General features: G+C 38.6%; 1 long non-coding RNA gene across 3 annotated transcripts in view; it reads left to right on the top strand.

The window, feature by feature from the left end:
* Positions 1-14087, top strand: part of LOC120405802 — a 117101-nt gene that overhangs the window by 83478 nt on the left and 19536 nt on the right. For 2 of the 3 annotated variants that reach the window (XR_005598893.1, XR_005598891.1), the window contains exon 2: positions 5663-5724. This is a non-coding gene — a long non-coding RNA (uncharacterized LOC120405802). Of the gene's footprint in view, positions 1-5662; positions 5725-7838; positions 8028-14087 lie in introns of all 3 variants that reach the window. The other variant, XR_005598892.1, reaches the window with a different exon arrangement.

Genomic DNA, 14087 nt, shown 5'->3' with positions numbered 1-14087 from the left:
TTCCTCCTCTCCACTGCTTCTCTCCCTTTATTAGGACTTCAGGTATGAAGATAAAAAACAGTAGTATAAAAGGGGTTGATGAGAACTACTTTTGGCATTAAACTGATTGGCCTGGAATGGGGGAAGTGCATTTGAAGCAGGTTTCTACCACTATTAGCACACTGCTTGCACTTACAAACAAACCGATGAGGGGATTGAGTGCCTTGTGGCAACTTTACTACTAAAGGTAATGTGACTGAATGTGACCCTGCATTGACACCCTACACACCATTGTAATAATCTTTGTACAAAATATACCTTGTGAGATATCATTGGAAAATTAAGAATTCACTGGTGAATTATATTATGGTGAAATGTGTGTAGCAACATTATATGTGAAGTTATTAAGGTAAGCTGAAATTATGACTGAAATGTGTTGACCAGACAAATCTAGGGAAAAGGTAAACCTGTTCCTCAAAGAGAAAAGACAAGCTGATGCCTGGCAATCACCGGTCAAGTGGCCATTCTTTAGCAACAAAGGGGACCAGGAGCAGATTGATTTGCATTTTAACAAGCAACAGCTTGGAACCTCTTTCACCACATGACTCCATGCCTCCATCCTCACAGCCAGAAGGAAGTTTATCTATGGGTAACCTTTAGGAAAATGCATTTCAAATGGGTGACTGGACTTTATAAAAGTGAGGGGCAAAACACCCAGGTTCGCACACTTTCTTTCTCCCTCTCTTTCACCGAAGAAGACAAAGGAATCAGCCTTTGGATTCTGTGAGAGATCCTAACTTGTGAGTCACCCAAGGTTGCAGGGCAGGTGGTGACACAACTCCTCGCTGGTCCAGATTGCACCCTGAAATGTGATAGGTACGTTTATGCATTCAGTTTCTCTTGCTGTCATCATAGGAAAATACATACATTCTTGCATTAACCTCCTTGAAGGTGGATTGAAATTGTTCTGTAACTGAAGCTATTACCAAAGTTACAGTTGAATAGGGCAGTGTTGCTAGATATGGCACCCAGCTACCTATTGTGTTTGTAGTTTTTTGTTACAAAATATCTATTAGTAAATTAAGAATATGTTCAAAACTGTTCTGAGAAAATCTAACAAAGGGAATGTAATATCCTGCACAGAGACTAAATATACTAAAAAGGAGTTAGAGCATTTAAAATCCAACCTTAATGTATTGGAACAGAATCTCTGAAAAAAAAATTGTTAAACTGTGTAGCATGTGAAGGGTTTACTGGATCAGTAGAAGCAGAGAATGAGTATATGGGGTGTGACAGTGTGCACCAGCCCTGCACTGGGCCGCCGGGGTGGACCAATCATTGTGGGTCCAGGAGGCCATGCTTCCTCTTCCCTGCTGCATGTGCTTCAAGTGGAGAACTCAGATAAAAGGAGGCAGCTGAGGCCAGTTGGTGGGTGGGTGGGGGATGGAAGAGGAAGGGAGTATGCTGCTGGCTCCTGCAGAGGTACCTGCAGTGCTCCTGGTGGTAAAGCCCAGGGACCTGGACTACCCACCAGGTACCTCACTGGCTATGGAGACCTCCATGGAAGCTGGGCTCCCGCCTGTTAAGAAAGCTGCCTAAATTACGCCCCAGTCCAAAGAGATATAAAGCCTATAGACTGATCATTTGCTTGCCTTGCCCCACCCTGGGGTTGCAGCCTGCTTACTTCTTTGCTCTGCCCAGGGGGATAATTCTCTGGACTGTTTGATTGTTTGCCGCCCCAGCCAGGAGGCTGCTGGGTTATAGGCTACTTGCTTGCTTTGCCTCACCCAGGGGCTGGAGCCTGCTTGCTGCTTTGCCCTGACCAGGGGGCTTATTCCACAGACTGTTTGATTGTTTTGCTGCTCAGAATCCACAGATTGCTCATTTAGGTGACCTGTCTGGGGGCCGGGCCACACTTGGTAGAAATCATCCACTTAATGGAGAAGCCTACAACCGAGTGGTGGATCCACCCCCATACTAGACTGACGGGGATACCCCAACTTGACCGGAAGGCCCCGCCCATTACATGGGGTCTATATAATGTGTTCTTCTTCTAGAGGGCCTATCACTATAATATGTAAGTACCTAAAACAAGATTAAAAGATGTATTGTAACTATCCAAATATGGACCATCCTTTCTGCTCCTCCTTCAGCAGGATTGACTTTCCAAGGATCCTGGTATGGTATGTGAAGAAAGTCCATAGTATGATCTTTCCCACAGGTTCAGGCTTTTGGGTTTGCCTGGGGGAGCTCAACCCCTGCTCAGCCTTAAGCCCCACCCCCACTCTACCCTTTCCCACCAACACAACTGCATTCTCCACTCAAGCTCTTAGTAAATCTTTAACTCCATGTGACTTGTGTAATCTAAGTAAAAGCTATATAAATGTAATGTTTTGAGCTGTATGTGTTGGACAGAGTATAGAAAGTATCAGAGGGGTAGCCGTGTTAGTCTGGATCTGTAAAAAGTGACAAAGAGTCCTGTGGCACCTTATAGACTAACAGAAGTATTGGAGCACTTTGACGAACTGGGTATTCACCCACGAAAGCTCATGCTCCAATACATCTGTTAGTCTATAAGGTGACACAGGACTCTTTGTCACTTTTTACAGAGTATAGAAAGAAAATTATTTATTTATTAAAAAAATAAGCTGCACTATATCAAGTTTAATTCTTGTGAGTACAACGATGCATTTCACTGCAAGATAACCTAGCAATGTACACACAGTCCACCATTTACAAGCGTAAAAAATGGCAAGCAGTACCATCTACACCTACATGAAATGAGTCCACCATAAAAATGAAGAAAATGGTAAGAAAACATGGAGACACATACTTGAAGTTTGGATTCTCCTTTACCAAATCGATGAGTACACGTTGCCTCAGTGTGTTATATTATAACTTATATCATATTTTTATTTACAACATTTGATTCTTTTCTAATTAGTAGAAAGTAGGGTTGGGTCTTTACTTACAGCATAGCACAGAAACTCAGATTTTACATTTTAAAAAATGGAAACACAATATAGTGTTCAAAGTGGGATAACTATTTTGTTTTAAAATCAATAAATAACACAATCTTTTTTTACAATGTTGTTAACATTGTTATGTTGCTTATTGTTCAGTTTTATACAGTTACATGTATACATTGTGTTTTCCCTGTTTGAACACCAATTTTTGCTCTCAGCAATTTTTTAAAGTGTAGTTTTACTAAAACTGTTTGGTTTCAAAGATCTTGAAGCATTTCTTTGAGTGCTTATTGCTAGGGATTTCTATCATCACAACTGTTTATATTAAAATGAAAAGGAAACATATATTGTTTATATACAGTGTTATGTATATGTATGTAATAATTAAAATTAATAATTTTCCTCAAGAAGTGTTAATAGTAGGCCACGGTGCCTTTTGCAGCTGCACAGGTTAATCTCAGGGAAAAAAGTTTGGGAACCCCAGTTTTATTGGATCAACTCCTGTTGGTGAGAGAGACAAGCTTTTGAGTAACACAGAGCTCTTCTTCAGGTCTCGGAATAGCACCTAGGAGGGTCACAGCTAAATACAAGATAGAACAGATAGTTTAGCATAAGTAGTTAGCACATATTCTAAGGAACCATTCAAGGTAAAGTGGCCCATTAACAATCCTGTAGTCATAGGACGAAAAAGGGGGTTAGTGGGTTACAGATCGTTGTTAATAGCTATAAATCCAGTGTCTTTATTAAGACCATGATTTTTATAGTCTAGCAAAGTTATGAAATTAAATTTAAGCTTGTCTCTCTCAAGATATTATTTTAACCACCTTTCTCTCTAATTTCCTGGGACCAACATGACTACAACAACATTGCATACATTACAGGAATAAGCAGAGTCAACTTAACACAACTCTTTCAGCCCCTGCTAAGTCCAGCAAATGTGCTAACAGTATCTTGTGGACAAATATGTCCAAAGTTGCTGACAGCTCTCCATGTCAATTCTCCTAGATCTTTCCCTGTTCATAGCTATCAGGAGGTCATCTGCTAGTGTGACCAGGGCCAATTCTGTACTGTGTGTATAGTTCTGTAGTCTCAGAAATTACACTGATGCCTGGACATGGATTTTCTCAAACAGCAACTGTATGTGATGAAAATAACAAAACATTAATTTTAAACATTATGATTATTCTGGATCAGAATTCAGTGCAAAGCAAAAAAAAAAAAAAAAAAAGGCTTTTCTTTAATCCGCTCCAGCTGAATTTTATTGCTTCCTCATGTCTCTTCCCACTCTCCTGTCATCTATTCAGGCCCAAATAAAGGATGGAGGAAAAGAAGCAGAAATGCTTATATTAATATAACTTTTAGATTTTGTAAGGCACTGTGATGAATATAGTAGAAATACCTAGAAAGCTCCATACATTGGTCTCTTGTTGTGTGAAAGAACTGAAGTCCACATCTAATGTTTGCCTTTCTGCCTAGCCTGGTCTCAGTACAGTAATTTCATTCCTCTCTGAAATTACTCTAGATTGTTACTAAGGCCTTGTCTACACTGACAGTGCTGCAGCAACACAGCTGCATTGGTTCAGCTGCATTGCTATAGTGTTTAGTGAAATGCTATGTATGCCAACGGGATAGCTTCTCCCATCAGCATAGGTTCTCCACCCCCAGAAGAGGTGGTAGCTATGTCAGCCATAGCTCTGAGCCAAGTAGTTATACAGACATAAGTTGGTAATGTAGACCAAGCCTAAGTGTTTGATGCAGACCTTAGATATAAGAGTATATATTGCTACATTTCTTGCACAGTCAGCTATTATGTGTGTATAGTATATGCATACACTTTACACCTATTAAAAAGAAATAGATAGTATGCTTAAGTGTGCCTGCATTCCTTAGGCTATGTTTGAGGTACTGAATTAACTTCTGTAACTCTTCAGTGAGAAGAGCAACTCTCCTTTCTCTCTCTGCTTATCTTTCTGTTTTCCCCTCTGCCTCAACTCTACAAATCCAGGGCCAGACCCTCAGCAGATGTAAATTGTAATAGCTTCATTGACTTCACGGATCTATTCAGAGTTACACCAGCTCAGGCTCTGTCCACCAGCCTCCAAACTCTAACCTCTTCCTTAAGGGGATATCATTTCATGCACAACATTACATGATGGGCCACATTAACCTGTGGTGCAACTCCATGGATTGCAGTGGAGTTACTGCAGGGATGAATTTGTTCCATACCATTTGCTGAACAGCAAACATATAAGGAAAATTAGCACCAATAATTATACTACTGCATTTAATCCACAAATGTTTTTGAAGTTACTTTTGGCTAGTTAAGAGCTGAAGGCCTGCAAATATCAGGGTTTTAATATATCTTTAGTAATATCCTTGGCTTTTAATAAATGATAATTTTTTAGAATTTAGACTCCCTTTACGCATTCATCAGAATTACAAGTTTAATGGGTATAAGGTGACCTAAACCATGCTTATGCTGGAAAACTAACAGTTTTTCAAGAAAACATGGGTTAGGACATTATCGGATTATATTTATAATAAAAGGCTAACAATTACTCATAGTGCCTTCCTAGCATTAGTCAGAAATAACCCTTTCCCCCCTGAATGAACAGTGCCTAGGTAGTAGGGTAAGTGATTCTCTATAAACACTTTAGACAGACAGGAAAAGATTCCTTTATTATACTAAAGTGTGACAAATCATTCCTATTTTACAGGGGGAAATGATTATTTTTCCATAATGGATCCCCGGATAGGTGCGCTGAGTTCCAGGGACTAGGTATGTAGCATTTCATTCTTTGTGTCACCACATCCTTACAGTCTTTGCAGAGTTCTTCTAAACTGAATAAGCAGCTTTATTTTTTCCAACATCAGTCCTTCAGGCACAAATGGTTCATTAGGATATCAGCATTTACCTTCATCACATACCTATGGTGCCTGCCTCACTCTCACAGCAGGCCCCTTACATTTCTCCTACCCTGCTAGGATTTCAATCTGTTAGAGGCTAACAAAACGGATTTATTTTTATTCAGAGTTTTAGGTTTCTGTCTTATTGGCTTCTCTAACATACTGTTCCCATACATGGATGAATTTGCTACGTCTAAACATACAAGTGACACTGTTGCAGACACATGTCGAGAATTTACAGCTACATGTAAGGTCTAACATTGGCTTTGATGGGTTCACTAACAGATGGATTTCCAGATTCACTTTCACAAACATGATTTACGATTATACCTTTCTACATCACCTTTTTATATTTCTACTACTGTGAGTCTGATTTAGTATTATGCTTGAATTTCCTCTTGTTTTTCTTTTTTAATACTCAGCTCTTTGAATACACATTGAGTCAAATATTTCTGCTTTAATGTTTCACACGGAGGTTATGATATACATAATACTTTTCTGGTATACAAAGCCTTAAATTTTAGCTCTTGCTCTTGAATGTCTTCTTGCATTCTCTTAGTCTTACAGCGTTTTGGCTTATCCAATTTACACCTGCCCTTCAAGGATTTGTATTTCTTTTATTTCCTGATACACATTATCTCTCATTTGATCTTGGACTGATGTCAGATCTTTTCTGAACAGCCGGAGGATATATATATATGTGGTCGTTACAGCTCAGAGCTCTCTCTTACAGATAAGACATTGAATTCTTGAGCTATGTGTTTTGACTGGACTCAGAAGTATTTCAAGAACTGCTAATATTTAGCTCTGCTGTGATTTCTTGAAAGAAAAACTTTCCTCAGAGTCTATCCCATTTATGTGTATAAATCCAGAATGCAGTGTGTTCATATATTTGGTACACTAGTTCTGGGAATTACAGAATCAAAAAATGGAGATAATGAATCATCTGGCTGAAATCCACAGTGCAGCCAATATTGCTCAAACACATATTCTCAAATCCTGTTTTTGTTTAACTAACACTAATCCAAAGTGTGTATTAAAAACAATTACAAAGGACTCCCTACTAACATACCATATTACACTAAATGTTAACATCTTGTTGAAGTTACTGCTTATTCAGATCTTCTGCACACCCAATGGGCAGTGTAGTATGGCTTTTTTTTAAAAAGTGGGAATAAGTAATAATCAAATTGCTCAATGCAAATGCAAGTGTAATTATTAAAGACCAAATAATACTTACTAAGCAAAACTTGGCTATAACAAATGCCTCTAAAGTACATGTTCTCACACAAGGTCTCTGCTAGGGAGCAAATATTTATTTTTCATATTTTGAAAATAAAATGAGTTACCCTACATTTATATATGGATCTTTGTTTTAAGGTTTCCGTCACTATGATCTTGATCCTACAATTGGATTCACCTGTGGGGACTCCATCAGGGTATAAGGCTCTGCCTGTTCAGATCCCTTTGTAAGGTCAAGGTCTATATTAGAAAAACCCCTTTCCATAGTCTTAATGCCTGGGGAAATGAAATCCTTCATGAGAACAAATTGAAATGATGCTTGCTAATAGTTTTAGAAAGTGCTATTCTGATCTCACCAATGATCCTATGATTTAGGCTTCCCTAAATACTCATTAACATAACAGACCATGACATTTTAAAAGGGGTCATTACAGTCTATCATATCATGATTTGTAGATAATAAGGATGTGACATACATTTCTATTGAGATTGTTATGATCTCAATGTCAATGGGATAAATTATAGACTTTTCTAATATGTTTTCATGTTTAACACTACTGTTGACTTAGACAAAACAAGATACATAAAATATAAATTAGTTGGATGATTTAAACTCAAAATTCTCTGCATTCAGCAATAAGACTTTTCATAAATATTTTAACTCTTACTGTTCTGAATGGGGCCATATAAGTACGTAGGAAGGGAAGAGAGGGCATTTCAGCACATGTGATAATATAATTTCAGACTTCTGCAGCAGGCACAATGAAATGGATTATAGAAGTCTGAGAAGGACAAGACCTATTGGATCATTGAGCCTATTCCCCTGCAAAGATAGATTTACCCAATGGACATTGTATTGGATATTATATTACCAGTTCTCCAAGCTACTATCCTCTCTGCGTTCAAGTTGTTTGTAAATTCCATTGTATTCAGGTTCGTATATCACTCCTCATGGTGTCTGTGCACCTTTAAAGGAGAAATTAAACAAGCGACTGTCTATCATGAGTGGTATTTTTTCCAATTTTCTCACTTTTTATGGGCTTCCCAGAGTCAAGTACTTTATCTGTGTTGATCTTTAATGTTTACTTCAGTGGGGCTCTGTGTGGGCAGACCAGTCTAGGCACCTGCTACATATTTGCAGGATTGGGGCTTTAGATTGCAAACACTTTGAGGATCATTGATGGCCCTTGCTTTGTGTGTGCTAGAGCACTGAATAATGTTGTCTTAAGCAACCATCTGAAGGACCAGCAAAAATTGGTTGCCTGAACTAGAGGTGGCCTTTAACTAACCATCAAACAAAGCGGCACTGGAAACCCTGAACACTTTAAGTGACCCTTTAAGACAGGACATTGCCTTTTGGATGTGGTCTTTATTGCAGGTTTCTCTAACAGCAATATTAGCTCCTTCCTTTTGCTATTAAATAGTTAGACAGTGCAGTAAATATACATAGTGCTTTACAAAACACAGCATAAGATATGGTCTCAGGTCCAAAGATACTGCAATGTAACACAGGCAAGACAAAAAAAATTAAAATTAAATGGAAAAACAATTCAAATGCAGGAGCATGTGACAACACTAGTGATAGGAAATAAGCAAGGGAATGGTTTGTAGAAGAAATGGAATTTAAGGGGCTTACATGAAGCAGAAGAGTGTGTGTGGTGTGTTCACACACTATGCTTATAATCTATGGTTTATTTACTTTATTCTATTCAGTTGTACATTTTCCATGGCTATGTTTTACAGAAAACTCCTCTGAAATTCTGAATCATTGTTTCAGAAATAAGTATTTCTAAAAACCTTGATGCAAACTTATTCTTACATTATTATTTAATTCTCTAAAGTACTTTGAGAACCACTTCGCACTCAACTATCATATGAATCCAAAGAAGCTACAAACTAAGATTAATGTGAACAAACATCAGTAGATGGGAACCAGCCCCTTTTGCATGGGAATGGGCATTATCATATTTATTATTACATGTTATTTGTTAAGTGCCAATAATGAACTTGATATTGTACAACATACAAACAATCCCTGGACAAAAAGGCATACATTTTGAAAAAGACAGTTGCAGAATAAACACAGGAAAGCACAAAGAAAAGAATAAGTAGGCGGTTTAAGGGTTTAGGTTTGTTTTGGGTTTTGTGGGCATTATGAAAGAAGTGAGTCTTCGTTTTAAGGATCCCTACAAACATTTTTAGAAGAGATTACTATACTGTGGATCTATTTGAATTGCTATTTCTAAGTAGCCATAAACATACAATTGCAGTACATTGTTGATTCCACTAGAGGGGTCAATTGTTCCTGTATGATAAATGCTTTGCTAAAAGGGTGTCAAGTGGATAGCCTCCTAAGAATACCCGTTAGTTGTCACTATGTTGTAGGTACAAAACAAAACAAAACAAAAACAATATTAGTGTAAAAAATTATTTGCCCTGGCAATAAATTAACAGACAGCTACTGGACTTTTACATGGTATTCATTTTACAAAAACCTATAGGAACACACACATGGTTCACAAATTAGGTTTAAATATTATGGCTTATATCATGTCTATAAATGGCATTTGCAGTTTGACCAGGATATATTATGTACTTATAGCCTCATTCTATTTTGAAACTGAATTATTTATTTTTGGGGTAAATTTGAGCCTATATTGGAAGAACTACAATAGTGAGGGCCATATTCTAATAATCCTACTCACATAGAGAATTAATCTGACCCCACAAGAACCCTATTGAAATCAGTGGAATTGTTCACAGAATCAGGTACTACTCAACATGAGTAAAGGAGGCATAATTTGGCCTTAAGTAAAAAATACCAGGTCAATTCACTATATTGTAATCTGAGGTCTAAAATAGTGTTAGGCTAAGCCACGTTGTTTTAACTGTTAAATAGCAATTTCATTTATAATTACAATTTTGTAAAGCATGGGTAGTTATAGAGATTACTAAGATCCCCATATTTGTTTTTGATGAGTTGAAATATTGATGAGTCTCTCTATTTATTCCCTCTACTTTTGCTAATCTGCTCTCCAACTGGGTACCTGCTGCAGCAGATGAGAAAGCATTGGGAAAGAGGAAATGGAAATGCTGTAGTACAAAGTATGGTTAATAATATTTTTAATGCATGCAGAGAACTATTAAATTAAAAAAATTAATAGAGGTCAAAAGCCAGTCTCTAATTCTCTTCAGGCAAAAGAAAGAATTTATTAAAAAGCTGAAAAGGTATCCACAGAGAAACTTTCCACATTTGCTTTATGTGCATGAAATATAGACATCGTCTTGACATTCAGTTGATGAAAAAGATGAAATGAAATCAAAATTAACGCAAAAGCAGTTCAAATAAGGAACATTGCCAGAGAAGGACAGCATACTGTTTTTGACATAGGCTATTCTACAGATGCTGCTGAAGTTCTGCAGAATGCCATTTTCTAAGGAATCTCTTTGTAGAACCAGCCTTCAACATACACTTTTTTCAGTGCAGATAATCTTGGCATGACATTATTCTACACAACATAGCAAAGCTGAAAAGCTGAAGGAACGATAGCCAGCACTTTAGACTCTGTGATCTGTCACAGAAAAATGGTACACAGAGGAAAGAAGTCACAAACATGCATCAAACATGCCTTTTATTACTGCAGGTATTCATCTTGCTGACAAAGGCATTTGTTTTAATTTTAATATCAAGACGACATTCAAATGAAGTGGATCAAATAATCCATGAGTGCATAACAAAAAACTATTAGAAAGTGACACAAGTGAGGATTTGTTTTTGGTACATACTGTAGGTATGATTCTCAGTACAATTTTCCTAAAAATCTGTGAGGGGAGGAAAGAAAAACAATGGTTCTCCATAACAATTTTAAACAGTTTTTTACAGACAAATGAAAAGTGTTACTCTGTTCTGCTCCTATTGAAGCCAATGGCCAAACTCCATTTTTACCTCACAAGGGCGAAATTCACCTCTGTTCGTGGGACCAGCATAAGGGCTATGTGCCACTTGAATCCCACGTAAGCCTGCAAAATAAGGCTTACATAGGATTTGTATAGACCCTGTGCTAGACCCTCTGCAGAGGGGTGAATTTCACCCTGGCAGTGGACCAGGTCCATTGTATCATATAAATTAAGCTTTTTATTTACACTTAGTCCTCCTGGATTACAATTTAACTGTTTGTGCTGCTTTAATGTTGCTAATATCTGTCACTATTTTCCATGTTAACCCTTAATTTCATATTTGCTCTGGACTGTAGGGAAAACAAGATTTGAACCTGGGAGTAAAAGAAAAAATCAATTTCCAAAACAGCGTATTATCATTTTGTATTAATTTGCTAGTATTTTACATATTCGTAGTGCCTCACCAATACACAGGAAGATGAAGAGCTTACAATCTATTTATAATTAAGAATCAGGAATGAGGTTGGGAGCAGACTGTTGGAGAAGAGAAATAGTATTGAAAGGCTAAGCAAAGATTATTCTAGGTACAGCCATATAGAAAAGATATAAATATAAATGAAAAGCAAGTCTACCACCTTCAGGGCTTGTATAAATAAAAAGTAAAATTTTAAATTAGAACAGGAAGGGGGGGTCCTATTCTGCACTCACTCACTTGGGTTCAGAGCCCCAAAATCAAGTGATTATATTATTTGATATGGCAAATTTTGGTATTTGAACTCCCCCCCCGCCACCCCTTCCAAAAAACCCCAGCCAAGATACTGTATTGAAGATAATATTAATTGATTCATAGAGTTTAAAGCCAGAAGAGACTATTAGATCATCTAATATGACCTTCTGAATTTCACAAGCCATTACATTTCCCCTGCATTAAGCAGTAACTTGTTTTTGACTAAAGCATAACTTGTGTTCGGATAGCATATCTTCCAGAAAGGCATCCTCTCTGGATATGAAAAGATGGAGAATCTCCCACTTCCCTAGGTAGTTTGTTCCAATGGTTAATCACCTCAATGTTAAAAATGTGTGTCTTATTTCCATTTTGAATTTGTCTTGCTCAGGTTCCAGAGACTGGTTCTTGTTTGCTTTTCTCCATTAGATTAAAGAGCCCTTTAGTACCTGGCATTTGCTCCCCTTGAAGGTGCTTAGACACTGTAATCAAATCACCTCTCAATCTTCCCTTTGATAAGCTAAATGGATTGAACTCTTTAAATCATTTTGTGATGCATTTTCTCCAGTCCTTGAATCATTTTTTGTGGCTCTTTTCTGCACCGTCTCCAATTATTCAACATCCGTTTTAAAATGCAGACACCAAAACTATCTGCAATATTCCAGTATTCGTCTCATCAAGTCTATATACAGAGGTAAAAATCACCTCTCTATCCTTACCCACCACACCTCTGTGTATATATTCAAAGTTCATATTAGCCCTTTTGGCCACAGCATCACCCTGAACAGATGTTGAGTTGCTTGTCCATTTTCTCCTCTATGTCACTGCTTTGCAGGATACAGTGCCCCATTCTGTAGGTATGGCCTGCATTGCTTGTTCCGAAATATATGATCTTGCTGTATTAAAACACATTTTATTACTAAGTGATCCAGATCTCTCTGTATGACTGCACTGTTGTCCTCATTATTTTCCGTCCACCAATGTTTGTGTCATCTGAAAATTTTATCAGCAGTGAATTTAAATTTACTTCCAGAACATTGATGAAAATATTGAAGAGCCTCAGCATTGGGCCTAGTACCAATCCTTGAGGAATCCCACTAGAACAGGGGTGAGCAAACTACAGTCCAGGGGCCACATCTGGACCTTCAGACATTTTAATCCATCCCTTAAACTCCCACTGGAGAGAGGGGTCCAGGGCTTGCCCCACTCCACATGTGCTGTGGCTCTGCACAGCTCCCGGAAGCAGCGGTAAGAGGAGCCAGGGGGCTCCGCACATTGCCCCTGCTCCAAGTGCTGCCCTCGCAGCTCCCATTGGCTAGGAACCATGACCAATGGGAGCTGCAGGGGCAGCTCCTGTGGACGGGGCAGCATGCAGAGTGTCCTGGCCGCGCCTCCGTGTAGGAGCGAGAGGGGAAACATGGCGCTGCTTCTGGGAGCTGCTTGAGGTAAGCGCTGCCCAGAGCCTGCACCCCTGATGCCCTCCCACACCCCAACCCTCAGCCCTGATCCCCCTCTCACCCTCTCAACCCCTCAGTCCCAGCCCAGAGCACCCTCCTACACCCCCAACCCCTCATCCCCAGCCCAACCCCAGAGCCTAATGTGGATAAATGTAAAGTAATGCACATTGGAAAAAATAACCCCAACTATACACACAATATGATGGGGGCTAATTTAGCTACAACAAGTCAGGAAAAAGATCTTGGAGTCATCGTGGATAGTTCTCTGAAGATGTCCACGCAGTGTGCAGAGGCGGTCAAAAAAGCAAACAGAATGTTAGGAATCATTAAAAAAGGGATAGAGAATAAGACTGAGAATATAGTATTGCCCTTATATAAATCCATGGTACACCCACATCTTGAATACTGTGTACAGATGTGGTCTCCTCACCTCAAAAAAGATATTCTAGCACTAGAAAAGGTTCAGAAAGGGCAACTAAAATGATTAGGGGTTTGGAGAGGGTCCCATACGAGGAAAGAGTAAAGAGGCTAGGACTCTTCAGCTTGGAAAAGAGAAGACTAAGGGGGGATATGATAGAGGTATATAAAATCATGAGTGATGTTGAGAAAGTGGATAAGGAAAAGTTATTTACTTATTCCCATAATACAAGAACTAGGGATCACCAAATGAAATTAATAGGCAGCAGGTTTAAAACAAATAAAAGGAAATTCTTCTTCACGCAGAGCACAGTCAACTTGTGGAACTCCTTACCTGAGGAGGTTGTGAAGGCTAGGACTATAACAATGTTTAAAAGGGAACTGGATAAATTCATGGTGGCTAAGTCCATAAATGGCTATTAGCCAGGATGGGTAAGAATGGTGTCCCTAGCCTCTGTTCGTCAGAGGATGGAAATTGATGGCAGGAGAGAGATCACT

This window comes from Mauremys reevesii, linkage group 5 (genome assembly GCF_016161935.1).
Source record: "Mauremys reevesii isolate NIE-2019 linkage group 5, ASM1616193v1, whole genome shotgun sequence".
Taxonomy (NCBI): domain Eukaryota; kingdom Metazoa; phylum Chordata; order Testudines; family Geoemydidae; genus Mauremys; species Mauremys reevesii.
The sequence above is the reverse complement of the archived record's forward strand: the minus strand, read 5'-3'. Positions and strand labels throughout refer to the sequence as shown.